Raw genomic sequence first — 16,863 nt, forward strand, 5'->3', positions numbered from 1 at the left:
AGAGAAGTCTGCTTCCTGAGTGGAGAGAGGGCTCAGGGGCTATGGGGTCATGGACAATCTCTACCCATGAAGCTCTATGGAAAACATGAAGGAGTAGTCATAAGAGATGTTAAAAGTTATCTAAGTTCACCCAAAGCAGCCGACTCCTCTGCAAACTTTTGACAAGTGACTGAGAAGATCTGAAAGCAAAAGAAGAGATTCACTTAGGATGTTTGAAATTTGTATGATAGCTGTGGTGAGGGCCTGCTTAAGCTACTCAAGCTCTGATGAGGGTGAGGAAGAAGTTGCTTCTTTACCTTTTAATCTCTCAATTATAAAACATTAATTGACAAGCCTATACATAACCAGATGATAAATCTGTCAAAGCTACTGGCATAGTGTGTGGAATAGTTGATGTGCAAGATTTTTTTTTTTTTTACTCTAAAACAAAGTGTTCTTGCGGTGTTTTATGTTCTAGAATATATTCATCAAACTTCAAGAGTTTTGGACAGACTTCAGAAAACAGGTGAGTAACCATCAAAGAAAGCAAGAGCTCCTCAGAAACAGACTTAATTGCTAAACTAGCAGCATATGCTCAGTATCAGGCCACATTGCAGAGTCAAGTGAAGACTAAAGTAGCATCGGTCTCCATGGAAGTTTTGCTGAGATAACAACATCTTTAGCAGTAGCTTTATGAAATGTCTTACTGGATTTAAACATGCACCCATAGAACCCACTGTGGAAATAGCTCAGAAAATGTGAGAATCCATGTTCTCATGTAGACTTCAGGCTATCTTCCCCAGTCTTCTGGACTTCTGTAATGATGACATTTGCAAATTTGAATGTCTTACCTAGATATAAATCATTGGAAATCAGTTGAAGCCTGGACTTCTGATACAATATATATGGTTTTGACGTTCACCTCATTGGTTGATGTGCTGATGGTGGGGGAATATCCTGTCTGTCCAACGACTCTTTGACGTAAGTAAACAAATTGGCAAGCTTTTCTCGTGGAATGATTTAATGGTTCCAAAGGCTTATGCCTGAGTTTTCAAAAGGAGTTTCAGAAGGTATAAAGGACTCAGTTTTTGAATGGGAGTAGAAGTGATTGACAAGGCATTTACGTCAAACATAAGTAGCAATAGTGGAAAGGGTAACTGGAGAAAGAGGCACACCCATGCAAAAATAAAGTGAAGATAATACAGGGACCTCATGTATGACCCATTAAATCATCATTTTGGTTGATACTGAGGTATAGGTTATCAGTTCGAAACACACAATGTTGTAAAAAATAGGATAGACGTTTTGATGTATTCTTGATTTGCTCAGATAGAGGAAGTAGGGCAAAGTGGGGAATGGTTCAAAGGATGAATTATATTGTCCTTAAATCTTTCTATGGTGTGTATTGCAAGCGTTAGGAAGGTGCTGGCTGATGATGCCTTACGAGTGGGTTAAGAGTCTGATTGGTTTTGTTACCATGCATCCTACCCTTCTATTTGCTCTTTGGGATTCTATGATATTAACATAACTGAACTCATTCCACTCAGAAGTTATACGAAACTTCCTTTTGAATGTTTTGAACACTTTAGAGAAACCAGGACCGTCATAGAATCATTAAAACTATTTTAAAACAGAAGTACCAAGTCACAGATATCACATGGGAACAATATTAAAAGGGGTGGATTTTATGAAGCCCTGTTTAGTATGTATAGTCACAGTTTAATAGGAATCAGTCATCGTCTCTTGAGGATACATTTGTATGGATGGGAAGAAGGTGAGACCCTGACCTCTAAAGTATAAGATGATACCAACTAACTGGATATCAGCTACAGCCTTGAGAAAGACACAGACAGATTCATCAAAACAGAAAGCAAAAGTCCCAATCCCAGCAATGCAAAGGATATGAGAAAAAAGTCACGTTGCATCTGATGAGTTGCTGTATGGAGAGAATTGTAATTTTGATCCCAGGCATATCTGACCAGTAAAGCTCTCTCAGCTTCTACATTTAACAAGATCCATCGGCTGCTCAGAAACATTGGGAGGGGAATTTACACAGAACAAATTTATAACCAACCCAACTGTACCACTGCATGTTTCTACTGGGAAACTGCAAAACATAGAGGATATATCAGTTCCATATTTGTCAAGTGTGTGGAGAAACTATTTTAGTCAACATGGCAGAAGGTTCAGTTTATAAAGGTGGCCAATTATGTTCTAAGTTCTAAGTTTTTGAAGAATTTTGTAGTATTTTCTGAGCTACAGTTTATATGCATAGTTAACAAGAACTGAAATTCTAACTTTTTGGTAAAATTAAAGTATCAGTAACTGGATTAAAGGATATGATTGGAGAAGGGTAGAGTGGTCAATGTATAGGAACTGCAGATACAAATGTAGGTTTTCAATACAGGCTGAATATTTGGAGGCTTCAGAAGTTATTCCAGTCATATCTTTAGTACTCTTTCTTATAGAAATGTGAAGGAATATCATCATGGTTAGTTCATCACCTAATTATAGAAGGCATAATTCTGAGTTTGTTAGCATTTACTGCAGCATGCTTTAAAATTTTACAGAAATATTGTTATTCTCTGATTTTTATTTGGAGTTCTGTATAAAACTGGAAAACACTATGCACTGTTGTACATTATACATATTTAAATGTTATATTTTGAAAAATGAAAATTTCCCTAACACTAAAATATTTAACTGGAATGATTGACAAGATGTTATTCACGGGATTTCATTCTCCATGCTGAAGAGCTGGAGAAAAAAATGTTGTCCTAAGTTGATTTTATTTTTTCTTGCTAAAAAAATACATCCCCTCCCCCCAGAAAGTGATTCTGTTGTTTTCTGGCATTTCCCTTAGTCTCTGAGGTAATACTTGTTATAACAACATCTCAAAATAGATATTCTGAAATGCCAGGAGAATCAAAAGCTGTTTAACGGTAAATTAATTTCAGATTTCGAAACTATTCCAGCTCTACTTTAAGTTCCCAAATTTGTTAAAAACCTAATCTGCATGTGAAATTCTTGATCTTCTTAAAATCCAGCACATGATAGGGATTGTCTTTTATTGTATCCAGTAATAATTTTAACAATAATTACTAACTTCGGTGATTTTAAACATTCTCCTCCAAAAAATTAAAAGAAGATAAAGGTAAATGAAGAAAGATTTACATTTTCTATCTTTATTTTTATTATTTATTTATTTTTTACATTTTCTGTCTTTTCCAAAAAACTTTCTAATAAGTTGTGTCTGAATAAGAGATGTCTAGCTTTTTCCAGCGAGGCCCATAAACTGAATTGTCAGAAATTAACTGCATATGTTCTAAAAGTGCTGCTGGAATTTATCCTGGCCTTTTCAAATGGTAATATTGATTATTTCCTCTGGAATACAGGTAGAGCTAATTAGAAATTAATCAAAATGATTAACCTCTGCATTCCTTCAGCCAATGAATCACTTTAAAAGATGTCAATGGAAAGCCCCAGGAGACCACTTTAAGTAATATTTTTGTTTGAAGTTTAAAATGCATAGAAAACTAAAAACTAGCAATTTACTAATCTAAAATACTGCCCTAGTTTGGGTCCAATAGCATTGGTAATGTTCACAGGTTTATTTCATTTTCTGCAAGAGGCATTAACAACTTAAACTTGCTACTAGAAATAAAATTTATTTTTCTATTGTGTAAGAGTATGTAGGGCCATATGTCTCTTTGGAGATTCTTTGGGGACATAAACGTAGTTAAAATCAGCACAAGTTAATTTTCATGTGTCAAATATATGTAGTTTCAGGTGATAAATTAATGGACACACCCCCTAAACCAGCGGTTCTCAGTTTTGTCCCTGCATAAATTGTGTAACACACCTGAAACGTGTTACAAACGCAAATTTTACAAAGCCCCACCCCAGATCTACTGAATTAGAAACTCACAGGATCTGGGCCAGCAATCTGGGTTTTAACCAACGCTCCAAGTGATTCAGATCCATGCTTAAAATAGAGCAACACAGTCCTAATAAACCAACACTGTTGAGAGAGATCCACTGTAAAAGGTAACACTCTCATACTTCTCAAATCTTACATGTTGAGGAATCTTTCAATAAAACTTAAATTCTATAAGACTTTCAAAGCAAGATTGAAAGACCTTTGACGTTTCAGTGAATTAAACCCAAATCTGGAATTTCATAACTCGGGCACAAAACCCAGTTGTTTTGTTGGGGCTAACACAAAACAGGGGGCTGTTTAGGGAACCAGAAAAAGCACGAAGCATATACCTTGGTCTCGGTAAGTCCTGATGATTAGTTCTTTGAATTGTTCATATGCAGATATGTCCTATGAGCTTCCAATTCCAAGCAAAATGAGGCATTGGCTATTTTAGCATTTCCCACCCAACTATGAAATATACATCAGTAACACCACTGCAAAGAGATTTCCTTGTTGGAAGCTTGTGAACAATTAGAGGGTAATGAGTTTCTAATATCTAAATGCAATTTGAAGTTCTGTTCATTTGGCGAACTCTTTTAAGTCCACTGATAATGAATAGAAAAGAACAATGCATAGAAATTTTATGTCCTAGCCATAGTGCCAATTGTTCAGTTTAATCATCCAATTTTTCCTTTGTGGTTCAAAATGGATTGCTCACCTTGGATCTGTCTTTATTTTTTCTCGTTAATATAGAGTGTTTGTGTGTGTGTGTGTCTGTGTATGTGTTTGGGGGGCGGGCAGGGAAGAGGGAGGTATTTAAACTCATCCCTCTCTCTGCTGTGTATGAATAAAACTAAAGCTGTTATCAATTTATTATCCTATGGATGCCCAGTTCCATCAATATTTGTATTATGGTACTATATATTTTATAATAATTCATTAATATGGAAGCTAATTTTTAGAACTTTTTTAAAATATAAATTTTTCAACTGAATTTATTCTTTTAATTTTTATTTGACAAATGTCAAGGTAAGTTTCATTATTCATATATTTTTGGATATTTAGGTCACTATCTCTATAGAGTTAACATTTTGGTTTTTGGTAAATTGATAAAGTGTTTGATTCACACATGAAATAGTTATAGATAGATATAAAAATATGCCAGAATACTGCAGTTTCTTATCCAGACCATTGCAATAAAGCAGATATGGCAAAAAGCAATTCACACAAATTTTTTGGTTTCCCAGTGCATATAAAAGTTATGGTTACACTATACTGTAGTGTACTAAGTGTGCAATAGTATTATGTCTAAAAAATGTACATCCTAAATTAAAAAATACTTTATTGCTAAAAAATGCTAACCATCTTCTGAGCCTTCAGTGAGTCATAGTAGTAGTAACAGCAAAGATTCTAGGATCACCATAACAAGTAAAAAATAATAAAATATTTAAAATATTGTAAGAGGGGCTTCCCTGGTGGCGCAGTGGTTGAGAGTCTGCCTGCCGATGCAGGGGACACGGGTTCGTGCCCCGGTCCGGGAAGATCCCACATGGCTAAGCCCGTGAGCCATGGCCGCTGAGCCTGCGCGTCCGGAGCCTGTGCTCCGCAACGGGGAGGCCACAACAGTGAGAGGCCCGCGTACCGCAAAATAAATAAATAAATAAATAAATACTAGCATAAAATATTGTGAGAATTACACAAAATGTGACACAGACATGAAGTGAGCAAATGCTGTGGGAAGACGGTGCTGATTGACTTGATAGATACAGTGTTGCCACAAACCTTCAATTTGTAAGAAGTGCAACATCTGTGAAGCACACAAACCCCCCCCAAAAAAAACAGAAAAAAGCACAATATAGCCTGTGTAGCTATATATCACCAAACTGTTCTCCAGAAAATCCAATATAGTGATCTCTAACTACAGTATATCTATCTATTTATATATTGTATTATGTATTATATAGGCAACTGCATTGTGTTATAGATATATTATCTAAATACAGTATATATTTATATAATGTATTATGTAATATAAAATATTTACAATATTTATACATACAATTATATGTGTAATTAAGTTAGAATGAAAATCAGAATGTTTGTAGCCAGCTCTGCAAAGCCGTAATGTTTTCTCACGAAAAATCTTTAAACACAAGCTATTTTAAACTACGTAATTAAATGTTTTTTAAAAACTATAAACAACATAAAGCAACTTGTTAATAAAAATATTTAGCCCATGACCTCACCTAAACTCACATACTACTCAGTAAATCACTAATTAGTTTAACCTAGGAGGCTGGTGGTAAGCACCTGCAGCTGATCATGAGGGCAACAATGCATAACAAACGCCGTCCTCCAGAGTCGCCTGAGGGATCTAAGTTCACACGTGGACCTGGAGTCCAAGCTGGAGCTCCCAGAGAAGTTTCAAGGTATGCAATGAAGGACATTTTGTCTTCATTCGTGGTAAGGAATTTTCATTTTAAAACAGATAATCTGTGCAATATGTGATCCATCAGAAACCTGAGAAAATAAAGAATCTCTGACATGCTGCTGTTTTCCTCATCGGCTTTTCTGAGGCTTGCCTGGGATGACTCTTACAACTAGTGTTTCCGTTCCTCCAGTTCATTCTCCAACTATTCAGTCATTCTGCTTAGTGTTACAGGTATCCTTAGAATGTCCGATGGTTGCCCTTTCCCAACTTCCAGCACTTTGGAAGGTTCGTTCTCTTTTGCTGTTTCTCTTTCTCGGGTTATCTATCATTTCAGTGGCCCTTTGTTTGTGAGCAGAAGCAGAAACCTGTGTAAAATAGTATTTAACCAAAATCAGAATTAATGGGATGATCCAATGTCACCATTTCGACCTGGAAAACCTCACTTTCCTTTCTTTGGAGGAAGAAGCTTTTCTTCTAGGATAAGTTTGAGCATTGCTTTTGTTCTGATTGACCAGGTCTTGTCTAATTTACTTCTAGTTTGGATTTATTTTGTTTGTGCTCTATACACATACTCTACATCTGATTTGTTTTAACCTTTTATTTTTTGGTTCAAAGAAGAGTGTTTAGGTTGTTCTCCTTCCAGTCCTCTGGTCCACAGAGTCCGTCCTGTCTGCCACTGTCATCATTACTTCAGCTCTTCCTGATCTCCGGTCATCTGCTTCCTCTCTCAACCAGCAATCTTTCTACTCCAGCCTATTTTTAAAGATGTTCTGCCCACAAGTGCTAGAAATTCCATGGTCTTTTAACATTTACATAGGTAGTTCAGTCTAATATTCTTCAGATTCCTGTGGCAAATAGTTTCCAGAAGTATGCCCATATTCAGGGTAATATTTCTTACCTTTATTCTTCAGGCCAGGATGGTTCTAAAATATGTATTAGACCAATCTAGAAGTGTGGGAATTATGGCCTTCCAAATGCTTATATTTATATGCACAGGTAAAAATTACTGATGCTGGAATATATCACTTGAAGAAACAGTCTGGCATGACTGCAGCTTTTTGTTTTTTCCTTTTTGCGGTACGCGGGCCTCTCACTGTTGTGGCCTCTCCCGTTGCGGAGTAAAGGGTCCGGACGCGCAGGCTCAGCGGCCATGGCTCACGGGCCCAGCCGCTCCGCGGCCTGTGGGATTTTCCCGGACCGGGGCGCAAACCCGCATCCCCTGCATCAGCGGGCGGACTCGCAACCACTTTGCCACTAGGGAAGTCCATGACTGCAGTTTTAAACCAGCATACATCAAGTACTTAGAGCTGTGGGAAAGAAAGCCATGTAATTTTCAGTCCTCTTTGTGCCAATAGCCGAACGTATCTTGTTTCACTCCAGACATTGCAGTTCTTTGGTTCCAAGTCTCCTTAGCCCATAATGCTTACATTAGGCTCCTATTTTCATTCTTCCAAGTTTTTTGGACTTGTTGACTGATCTTGTGACCCCAGCTTGAGGCTCTATGCTCTAAATAACTTAGAGTCAAACGACCTCTTAGATTTTCTGCCTCTGGTTGCCTGAGGTATGTCCATGGTCTGATTCCTCAAAACCCAAACCCTGGCAACTGCTGGCGCTATGAATACTCTGTTTTGTCCCATGTGGCTGGAATTGGAGCACCCAAAATTTGGTCAATGCATTCAGACTATCTGAAGCATTCTGCATGTTTGGTTGGATATCTTTTAAAGTAATAAGCATGCCAGTATTCATTTATTTAGATTCTTCATTGATTCTGTGATGATTACTTTCTGTGTAAAATGTTTTTCAGCTCCAAACGATAATACTCTCACTTGATCCTGTTTACCTGACTGAGTGGAAAAATTTTGTCCTCTTAAACCAACGACTAAGGGAACTCCTTCATCCCCCTCTCTAACTAGCTCACTCCATCTGTGCTAGGAGCAGAGTTCACTACTACTGTAGATATATCAAGAAAGGATTTGACATGGTGATTTAAGAAAATTCTATCCAAGTACAGGTGTCCATAGCTTGGGAAATTATTGAATTTAAGTGATGTCATATTCTTCGCGTGTCTTATTAGTTACTGACTGCTTCAGTTACCCGCCATTGACGTAGTACTCCACAACAAGCAGCTGCAGAAGCTCAGTGGCAGACACAGCAATAAGTATCCGTTGTTCACATCTCTGAGGCGGTTGGGTTAGAAGACTGCTGGTCTTGGCTGAGCTCTTTCACAGGTGGCATCAGTTGGCTATTGACCAATCTAGGCTGACCTTGGCTTGATTTGCTCGTATAGCTGCAGGGTCAGCTGGCTCACTCAGGTGTTTATGGATTACCTTTGATTCACGTCTCATCTTCTCCTAGGAACAATGGGTTAGCCTAGACTTACTTTTTTTTTTTTATGGCAATGGCAGATGACAAGAGAAAATATCCCAAAAGTTCAAGCCCACTTCACTCCTCTGCTTGTGTTGCATCTGGTAAAATCACGTTGGCCAAAGCAAACAACATGGCTATCGAAGAGCTGAGTGAGAGGGCGCTACAAAGGTATAAGGCAAAATCCCTAGGTAGAGGAAGGGTGAAGAATTAGGACCACTAATGCATTCAGTTACCACTTTCACTGAACACATGGGAGGAAGACATTTAAGGAGATAGACACTGCAAGTCCAAACTGTATAAAAATATTCAGAAAAAATTATATTTGTAATATTATCCCTTGGAAGTCTTCTCCCAAGCATGAAGTCAAAACTGCTACAATTGGTGTAGACGCATACCAAAGGAAAAACTGCCACTTTCACTAATTGCTTTCTATTAGGAAGTGAAAATTATCTCAGTTTTTGTGTTAGTACTATTTTCAGGGAAAAGTATGTGCAGTTTGTTTTTTCTCTTAAAAATAATTATAGTCCTAGACTACTAATGGGTACAGGGTTTCTTTTGGAGATGATGAAAATGTTCTGAAATTAGATAGTAGTAATGGCTACACAACTCTGTGAATATACTAAAAACCATTGAATTGTATACATTAAAAGGATGAATTTTAAGGTAGGTGAACTAATCTTAATAAAGTTGTTATTTAAAATATTTAAAATTTGAAGTATCTTCAATGTTGCATGTATAAGTAAGAAAACTATATATATATATCATGTAAAATATTTTCAACTTTTGTGTTTAAATTTATGGACAGTAAAGGAAAATTTTTTAGTAGTTTTTTTTCTATGCAGAATTTTGGAATGCGTTCCTATAACTGATTCTGGTATAGTTCTGAATTAAGTGAGAGTAAAACCTTAAAATAAAACTAAATGAAATAGTGTAAACCAAAGTCCTAGAAAAACATAAGCATTATAAAGAAGGATCTCATTGTTATAATAAGTAAACAGCTATAAGTTTATGATTTGTAAAGTGTCAAATATACTGTTAAAATATTTGTCTGTTATCTAGGCTTTTTCCCTCCCTGAGTTCCATTTACCATGAATCACTAAGAGCATAATCATATTTTTATACAAAACATAATATAAGAACTCTATGAAGTGCATATTATATACAAAGTCCAGGTGCTGAGAGAAGAGTAGGAACATATTGATGAATAGGACAAGGTCTCCACCTTCAAAATCAAAGAAAATTTTAATACTGTACCTGGATTTTAATTAAAATGTATTTTCCTGAATTTACTTTTGTTATTTCCCTGGGTTCATTTACAGTGAGCCGTTTAATTAGAAAAGATGCTATTTATGGATTTTCTGGCATTATAACATAAAGTTAATATCTTCAGTCTTAAAATGTGATGCTAATATTGTACCTTAAATTTCAAAAAAAATTGTTGATGTGACATTCTCATAGAGACCTTGTCGTCCACACAGAAGAAAGTGCTTGAGCAAGCTTTTGTTACTTAAAGTTATGATTCCATGTTATGAGTCTTCTATTAACAAAAAGTGTCTAAACCAAACATGCCAAATTAAATAAGACTCTACATACACAAGAATTATTATTTTTTAAAGTGTTATGAGTGTAGATTAAGCTGATAAACTAATTTATTCTCTTTCTTCTCTGATGTTTTTTTAACAGAACTAGAGGTCCAAATGTGCTAGATTGAACCAGATGAAATTGTCATTTTGTAGGCTACAAATGGTCAGATACTGACAATTTTATGTGATTCAAACAAATGAAAGTACTACTGAGAGGCTCTACATTGAGATATGCAAAGGCACGCTCATAAAACTGTATTCTATCCTTTACAGTAAGATGATATTAAGTAAAATCCCAAATTGTTGGCATTAAAGTTCATCATGGTTTAATCCCTCAGGATGACTGGTTTCTGAATATAGGAGCGACATTCTACTCTTCTGTATATATATGATTTTGTTGCTAACAATAATATAGAGCTTTTACAGACAATTTATTTACTGCAATCAAAACCTGTGCCGTTCTAAATAGGTTATACTGGATTACTATCTAACCCACCCTCACAATTCTCTCTCAAAATTAATCTAAACCTGAAAAGAGGACAGGGAAGCAGAGGGCAGAATATTGTGTTTAATAGAAAGATTTATCTTGAAAAGAATGTTTTAGTGAGAATCATTAAAAACTGCTGAGTGTATCACTGAAGTTTATCATGCCTTGGAATAGATCATCACCAATAAGCTGGTTTAAGACATGGGACATCCACCTATTAGTACAATTATTTAAATTTCTTTCTGCATTAATTTTTTTATCTATATAATATCAGTCATAATATCATTTCTTTAGCATCATGGTAGAGCTGTTGTTCAGATTAAATATTGATGTGTAATATTCATAAGTACTTTGTAAAATTTTAAAATTCAATAAATTTTAAGAACTATTCAAAATTAATTCAAAAATTGTATTAATTTTAAATTGCAACAATAAAATCATCTAAAAAATTTACAAAAATAATCCATGTCTCAATAGTATTTTAAGGAGTATTTTGGCCTAACAGTGGTCAAAGAAAATGGCTCTATTTTTAAACCATTGGTATAATGTTGTACCTTTATAGTAATCCTTCCATCAAGAAGTCTTCCCTCCCAGATTTTACATATAGGATTGCATTTTCAAATCTTCCTGAAACAAAGTTCACTGAATTGTCCACTTTCAGATTTATATATAATTTGAAACACTACCATAGCCTGAAATGTCTTGTCTTTTCAATTAACTAAACTAATTTTATCATCCCACAAATTGTGAATTGACTTTTGCCATTTACATTGAAAGTAAGTATGCTTATACAATACATCATCTTTCAAGAACTATAGTCTGTGTATTAAATATAAAGTGATTTATTGTATCAGTTGAGATGGCTTAGCTGAATACATGACTCAAATTGACCGAATAAGAGAACATTTATTATCTAATGTCACAATAATGTACAACTAGTCCAGGACTGTTAGACACATTGGTCCTATGATGTTCTCAAAGACACAAGGTTCTTGTCACCTCTCTCTTCCATCATGTTCAGTTTAATTTTATGCTCATGGCTGCAAGAAGACTGTAGTAGATTCAGATGAAATATTACGATATGAAAATATCCAGGCAAAGAAATGGACTATCTCTTTCTATGTTCTTGAAAGAAAACTGAAACTCTTTCTAAAACTTTTGCTCATAACGCACTCACCAGGTTACGTTTGTATGCAAATCACTGTCAAGGGGAATAGAGTTGCCATACTGGCTGAGGTAGGTCATTTAGGGTGGGAAGGATGTCAGCCACAAAAATCACCTTAATTGTACACTATTTCATTGTTCTCATATAGAGTCATCATATGCACAAATCTTAACATAAAAATACAGGCTTCTGAGATGCCTATTTTTATATTCAGAGGCAAGAGGAAATCTTGTACTCCAGATTGGCATCTAAGTAGCTTTCAATTGATAAGAAACAAAACAAAATAAAAATTTTATTTATTTTATCCCACCTCATATAGTTGTTCATTATGCATGCTTCTGTTTTCTCCATAAGGGTACTCTCTTCATGCCAGGAGAGACACTGAGTTACCTGCTTTCCACAAAAACTTACAAAAGACAAGATGTTGATCAGGTGGTCAAAATATGTTCATTTCATTTAATTTCAGAATTTGCAAGTAAGAGTATTTGGAAACCCCAGCTTATGTACTCAGAATTTTAGTATTTCATTATCACATATAAACTGATGAAAAAGAATTATGAGACGTTTGAAGGAAGCCTCTAACATGAAAAAAGTCTCAACAAAGAAAGGGAAAAAAAGGAATTTGGAAGAAATAGAGAATATTTCATAAATAGAAATCTCAGATATAAAATTTTAAAGGATTGTATAAAAAAATAGAATCCTATAATAAAAAATATTTAAAGAACAGAATTAACTCTGTGTATATAAAGTGTGTATATATAACTATATATAAAGATATACTTGATAAAAATTTCAGCTTAAAAAACAAAAGACATGGGAATATGTAAGAAAAAATATATCGAAGTTAGAGGACCAATCCAGAAGTTGCAATATCTAATAATGAGTTCCAGAAAAATGTAACATAAAATATGGAAGTGAAAATTGTATTTAACTATTATGCAAATGTCCCATAGCTGAATAATAGTTTCCAGAATAGTTTCCACCCATAGCAATGATTGAAAAAAACACCTGTACCAAAACCAGTCACCCGAAAATTTCACAACAGTGGATATAAAGTGAAGATTCTAAATTCTTAGAGAGGAAGAAAAAGAAAACAGCCCACCTACAAAGGCTCATTATACAGAATGTCCTCTGACTCCTCATTGGAAGCTAGAAGAATGTGGAATGATGTTTATCAAAATTCTGAGACAAGATAGTGCTTACCCAGCCATACTACCAACATGTGTGAAGGTTGCCAAAGAGGATTTTCAGATATTCAAGGTCTTGATGCACATATACATCCTTGGAGTTTGTGCTCTGCACAGTTGAATGAGAAAAACGAGAAAGTGGAAGAATGGGTACCCTGGAAAGAGAGCTTTCCCAGAGAAGTGAAAGAAATTTCCAAGTTGATGGGCAAGAGAAGGAAGTCCCAAGATGACCACCAAGCAACCAAGCAGTTAGTCCAGAGAACAAATAGTTCAGATTGGAGCCGGAGGACAAAGGACTTCAGGAGGAATGTCTCTAAGAAAAAGTGAAACTGAATGGCAATGTGTTTGGATCCTTTGAGAAGATCTTTAGAGATTGTTTGAGGATGAACTTGTGATGGTCACAAGTTGGTGACCATCTTGTGGTCACAAGAATGGTGACCAAATGAAAAAATTAACTCCAGGGCAACAAAGAGTTGAGCAAAATATGAAATGTAATGTTAATATACTACATGGAGTATTCTATTATACATGGCTTAGCTATGAATAATATTTACATAGTCATGACAATGCAAAATTGACTGTTGATCAACCATTAAACACTAAAAATCAGATTTACCTAATTCTATTGGAAGAAAGTTTGTGTGTGTGTGTGTGTTTACATAGGTGTATGTTTATGCATGTGTTTCTGTTTATGTGCTTTAGCAGAAAGAGAGCAGGATAAGAAAGTTCAATCCTTCCCTTCTATTTCCCATTTTCAGAGGTCCATGGATACTGCTTATGACTGAATAATCAAGAAAGAACAGAATACTTATGTGATTTAGAAAATAGAAGTAAATAACAGAAGAAACAGGTAGAATGTTGAATGGAGTATGGAATCTGGAATTTACAATCTGAGGTATGGAAGAATAGAACAAGAGACTATGTGCAAGATTCACAGAACTATCAAACTTTCAATGATAAATGGTATAAATTTGCTAAAATTGAAAACTGCAGAAGCAATAGGTAGAATACTTCTGAAAACAAAAACCAAGCTAATCTTTTAATTTACATTTTTTATACAGCAGGTTCTTATTAGTTATCTATTTTATACATATTAGTGTATACATGTCAATCCCAGTCTCCCAATTCATCCCACCCACCCCCCGCCCCCGCCAAGCTAATCTTTAGTAGCCTCCAAGTGAAGAAATTGCATGAATGGCCATGGAAACAGTTCTGTTTTTCATTTGTCAATTATTTTGAACTGATAGAAAAGCATGCCATGTACACGTATAACTGCTTCAAAAATTAATAATATGATATATGAAGAAAAAAAAACCAAGGACTATCATGATATATAACTACCCTCCCGAAAATACATACATTATTTTAATGAAATGATGCCTCGAATATAGGCACAAAATAGACAATAAGTATGTACAGAATACCTTGAAGAAAATGTCATATGATGAAATCCTCACCTTCCATCCTAATGGTTTTTAATTATTAAATACACAGTTTAAAAGTAGAGAATAAATTGTGAAAATATCTCTTCAAAAACTTTAACTGGACACTTGCCTATCTTTTAAATTTTCCATTCAGTAAAACAAATGATTTGCCATCTTAGTGATTTCATAATTGATTATTCTGGAAAACTAACATTTTCAAATTTTGATATTTTATGCAGAAAAGGCATTTCATTTTTATATTATTTGTATTACACTAAGGGAGTTAGTAAATAGAACATGTATCTATCCCAGAATAGCAACTACCTAGTAAATAGGTCCAGATGTTTAGGATAACAATTTTCCACCTGCATGTCTTTAGGACTCCTTTGCCTTCTCCCTCTCCACCTCCCACCAAGTTCCCTTCTGTCATACCTTATTTAATGTAGCAGATGTGGAATAACTAGAGACATACAACAGCTTTTTAAAAGTTGAACAATTACAAATTTTATCAGCATGGCAATAAAAATATTCAAACTTAGAAAACCACTGGGTGCTAGAAAACATTTAAATAAGTTTATATTTCTCACATTAAGATTCACTGATTTTTTTCAAACATAGTGTATATGACAGCTACAAAGAACTTGAGGAAGGGGAATGGATTTTTGTACAATACATAGTCCAATCTAAATGTAATGGCCGCCTTTGAACCGAAATAGAGCTAGAGAGGAGAAGTTAAGTTTCCTGAGTGACAGAAGATAGCCCTATGGAATGTAAGGAGTGTGCCTTTAGAGAAACCTGTCCTGTTGGTATAAAGGGAACTCCAGTAATATCTTGAGTGTACCTGAGGGTGGATCTGTTCTTATGCAGATGCAATAACCACGGTTCTGTATGGGAAGCTCCCTTCCAAGCATGATGCTTATTTCTGTGCCAAGCTACTGAGGGAGAGAAAAATGATTACACTATATGTCCAATTGATTCTGCCTCTCTTGTGGAGTGTGTCAAATAAATTGCATTTTTCCTGAGCCCATTTAGATGGAGTATTATCCTGCTGTGTTCCTTTGGATCCTGTACAGATTTCTGATTGCTGAATTGTAACACTAATCATAATAATTATCTATGTAATAAGTTCACAATATGAATTGTTACAGATGGTCACATTTTCTATCACAGAGCAATCAAGCTTATTTGTACAATCTACTTGCTCCTAGATAAAACAAAAGGCAACATGTAAGTTTCTGTATGTTCATCACACATTATAAGTGGCAATTTAGGTCTAGTACACCAGAGAAAATGAGAGATGATAAGAGAGTGCTAAAGAACTTTTCAATAAAGCATGTTTGGATTTTGCTATTAGTTTTACAGATATTATCATTATATATCCAATTAAATATTAAAGATTTGTTGTTTTTTTCACAGCAAGCAATTTCGTTTTTCCTATCTAGAATCTGAAATTCATTTTGACAAAAGAGGACATGCAAATGAATTATAATTCAAATACGATAATATAAGTTACTGAAATAGAATGTAGAGCAAATTTATGACCTTCAAAAAAAATGGTCTTCTAGAACTGACTGCAGTTGGAAACAGTTTGCCCTCTCTGTCATTTTAACAGTTGCCATGTGGGCCTTTAGTTAATGAGCCAGATCTGGTCACCATTTACAGGTAGTGACAGAACTGAAAAGATTCTTTGCTGATGCTGGTACTTTGCTGAAGAGATATTTTATTTTTGTCTTGTTGCTGATTCTGAAACATGGCCCATTTTGCTTACCAATGTTTTGTACTGGTATGCCAAAAAATTCATTATAGCAAAGGGAAAATTACTTCTCCTCTGACTTTTATTTAATATTTCATCAAAATCAAAGGAGGCTTTTGCAATATGAGGGTAAATGCACAGCACATACTTGAATAGACTAGCAACCTTCGTTGATTTTCTTATGGTGCCTAACTTCTATCTACTCATGACCAAATAGAAGCACATATTCATATATATCTATCCATCCATAAAGGTGACTACATCCCATTTCTCTGCTCAGAGGTTCTTTTTGATTTTTTTAATGGTTTAATTTTTAACCAGTAATATTTTATACTGGTCCACCCTGAAATAAAAACCGAACATGATTTTTGCTTAGTAACTTCATACTCTAGTCAGTTATATACTGAACTATTGGCACTGTATCTTCAGTACTGAAGTAGTTGTTAGAAGTGTCAATAGTAAAATTAAAATTAACAACTCTTTAATTACACAAATGACTTACAAATTTTAAGCCGAATGTCATAAATCCATTTGAATAGACGCACAACAGTTATGATACCTGAGAAAT

At 35.0% G+C, this 16,863-nt stretch overlaps 1 pseudogene; it reads left to right on the forward strand.

Annotated features, from left to right (window-relative positions):
* Positions 1 to 208: 208 nt before the first annotated feature.
* On the forward strand, positions 209 to 761 carry LOC114902473 (annotated as a pseudogene).
* Positions 762 to 16,863: the final 16,102 nt, after the last annotated feature.

This window comes from Monodon monoceros, unplaced genomic scaffold (assembly GCF_005190385.1).
Source record: "Monodon monoceros isolate NGI ecotype Baffin Bay Population unplaced genomic scaffold, NGI_Narwhal_1 Super_Scaffold_20, whole genome shotgun sequence".
In the NCBI taxonomy this organism is placed as follows: Eukaryota; Metazoa; Chordata; class Mammalia; order Artiodactyla; family Monodontidae; genus Monodon; species Monodon monoceros.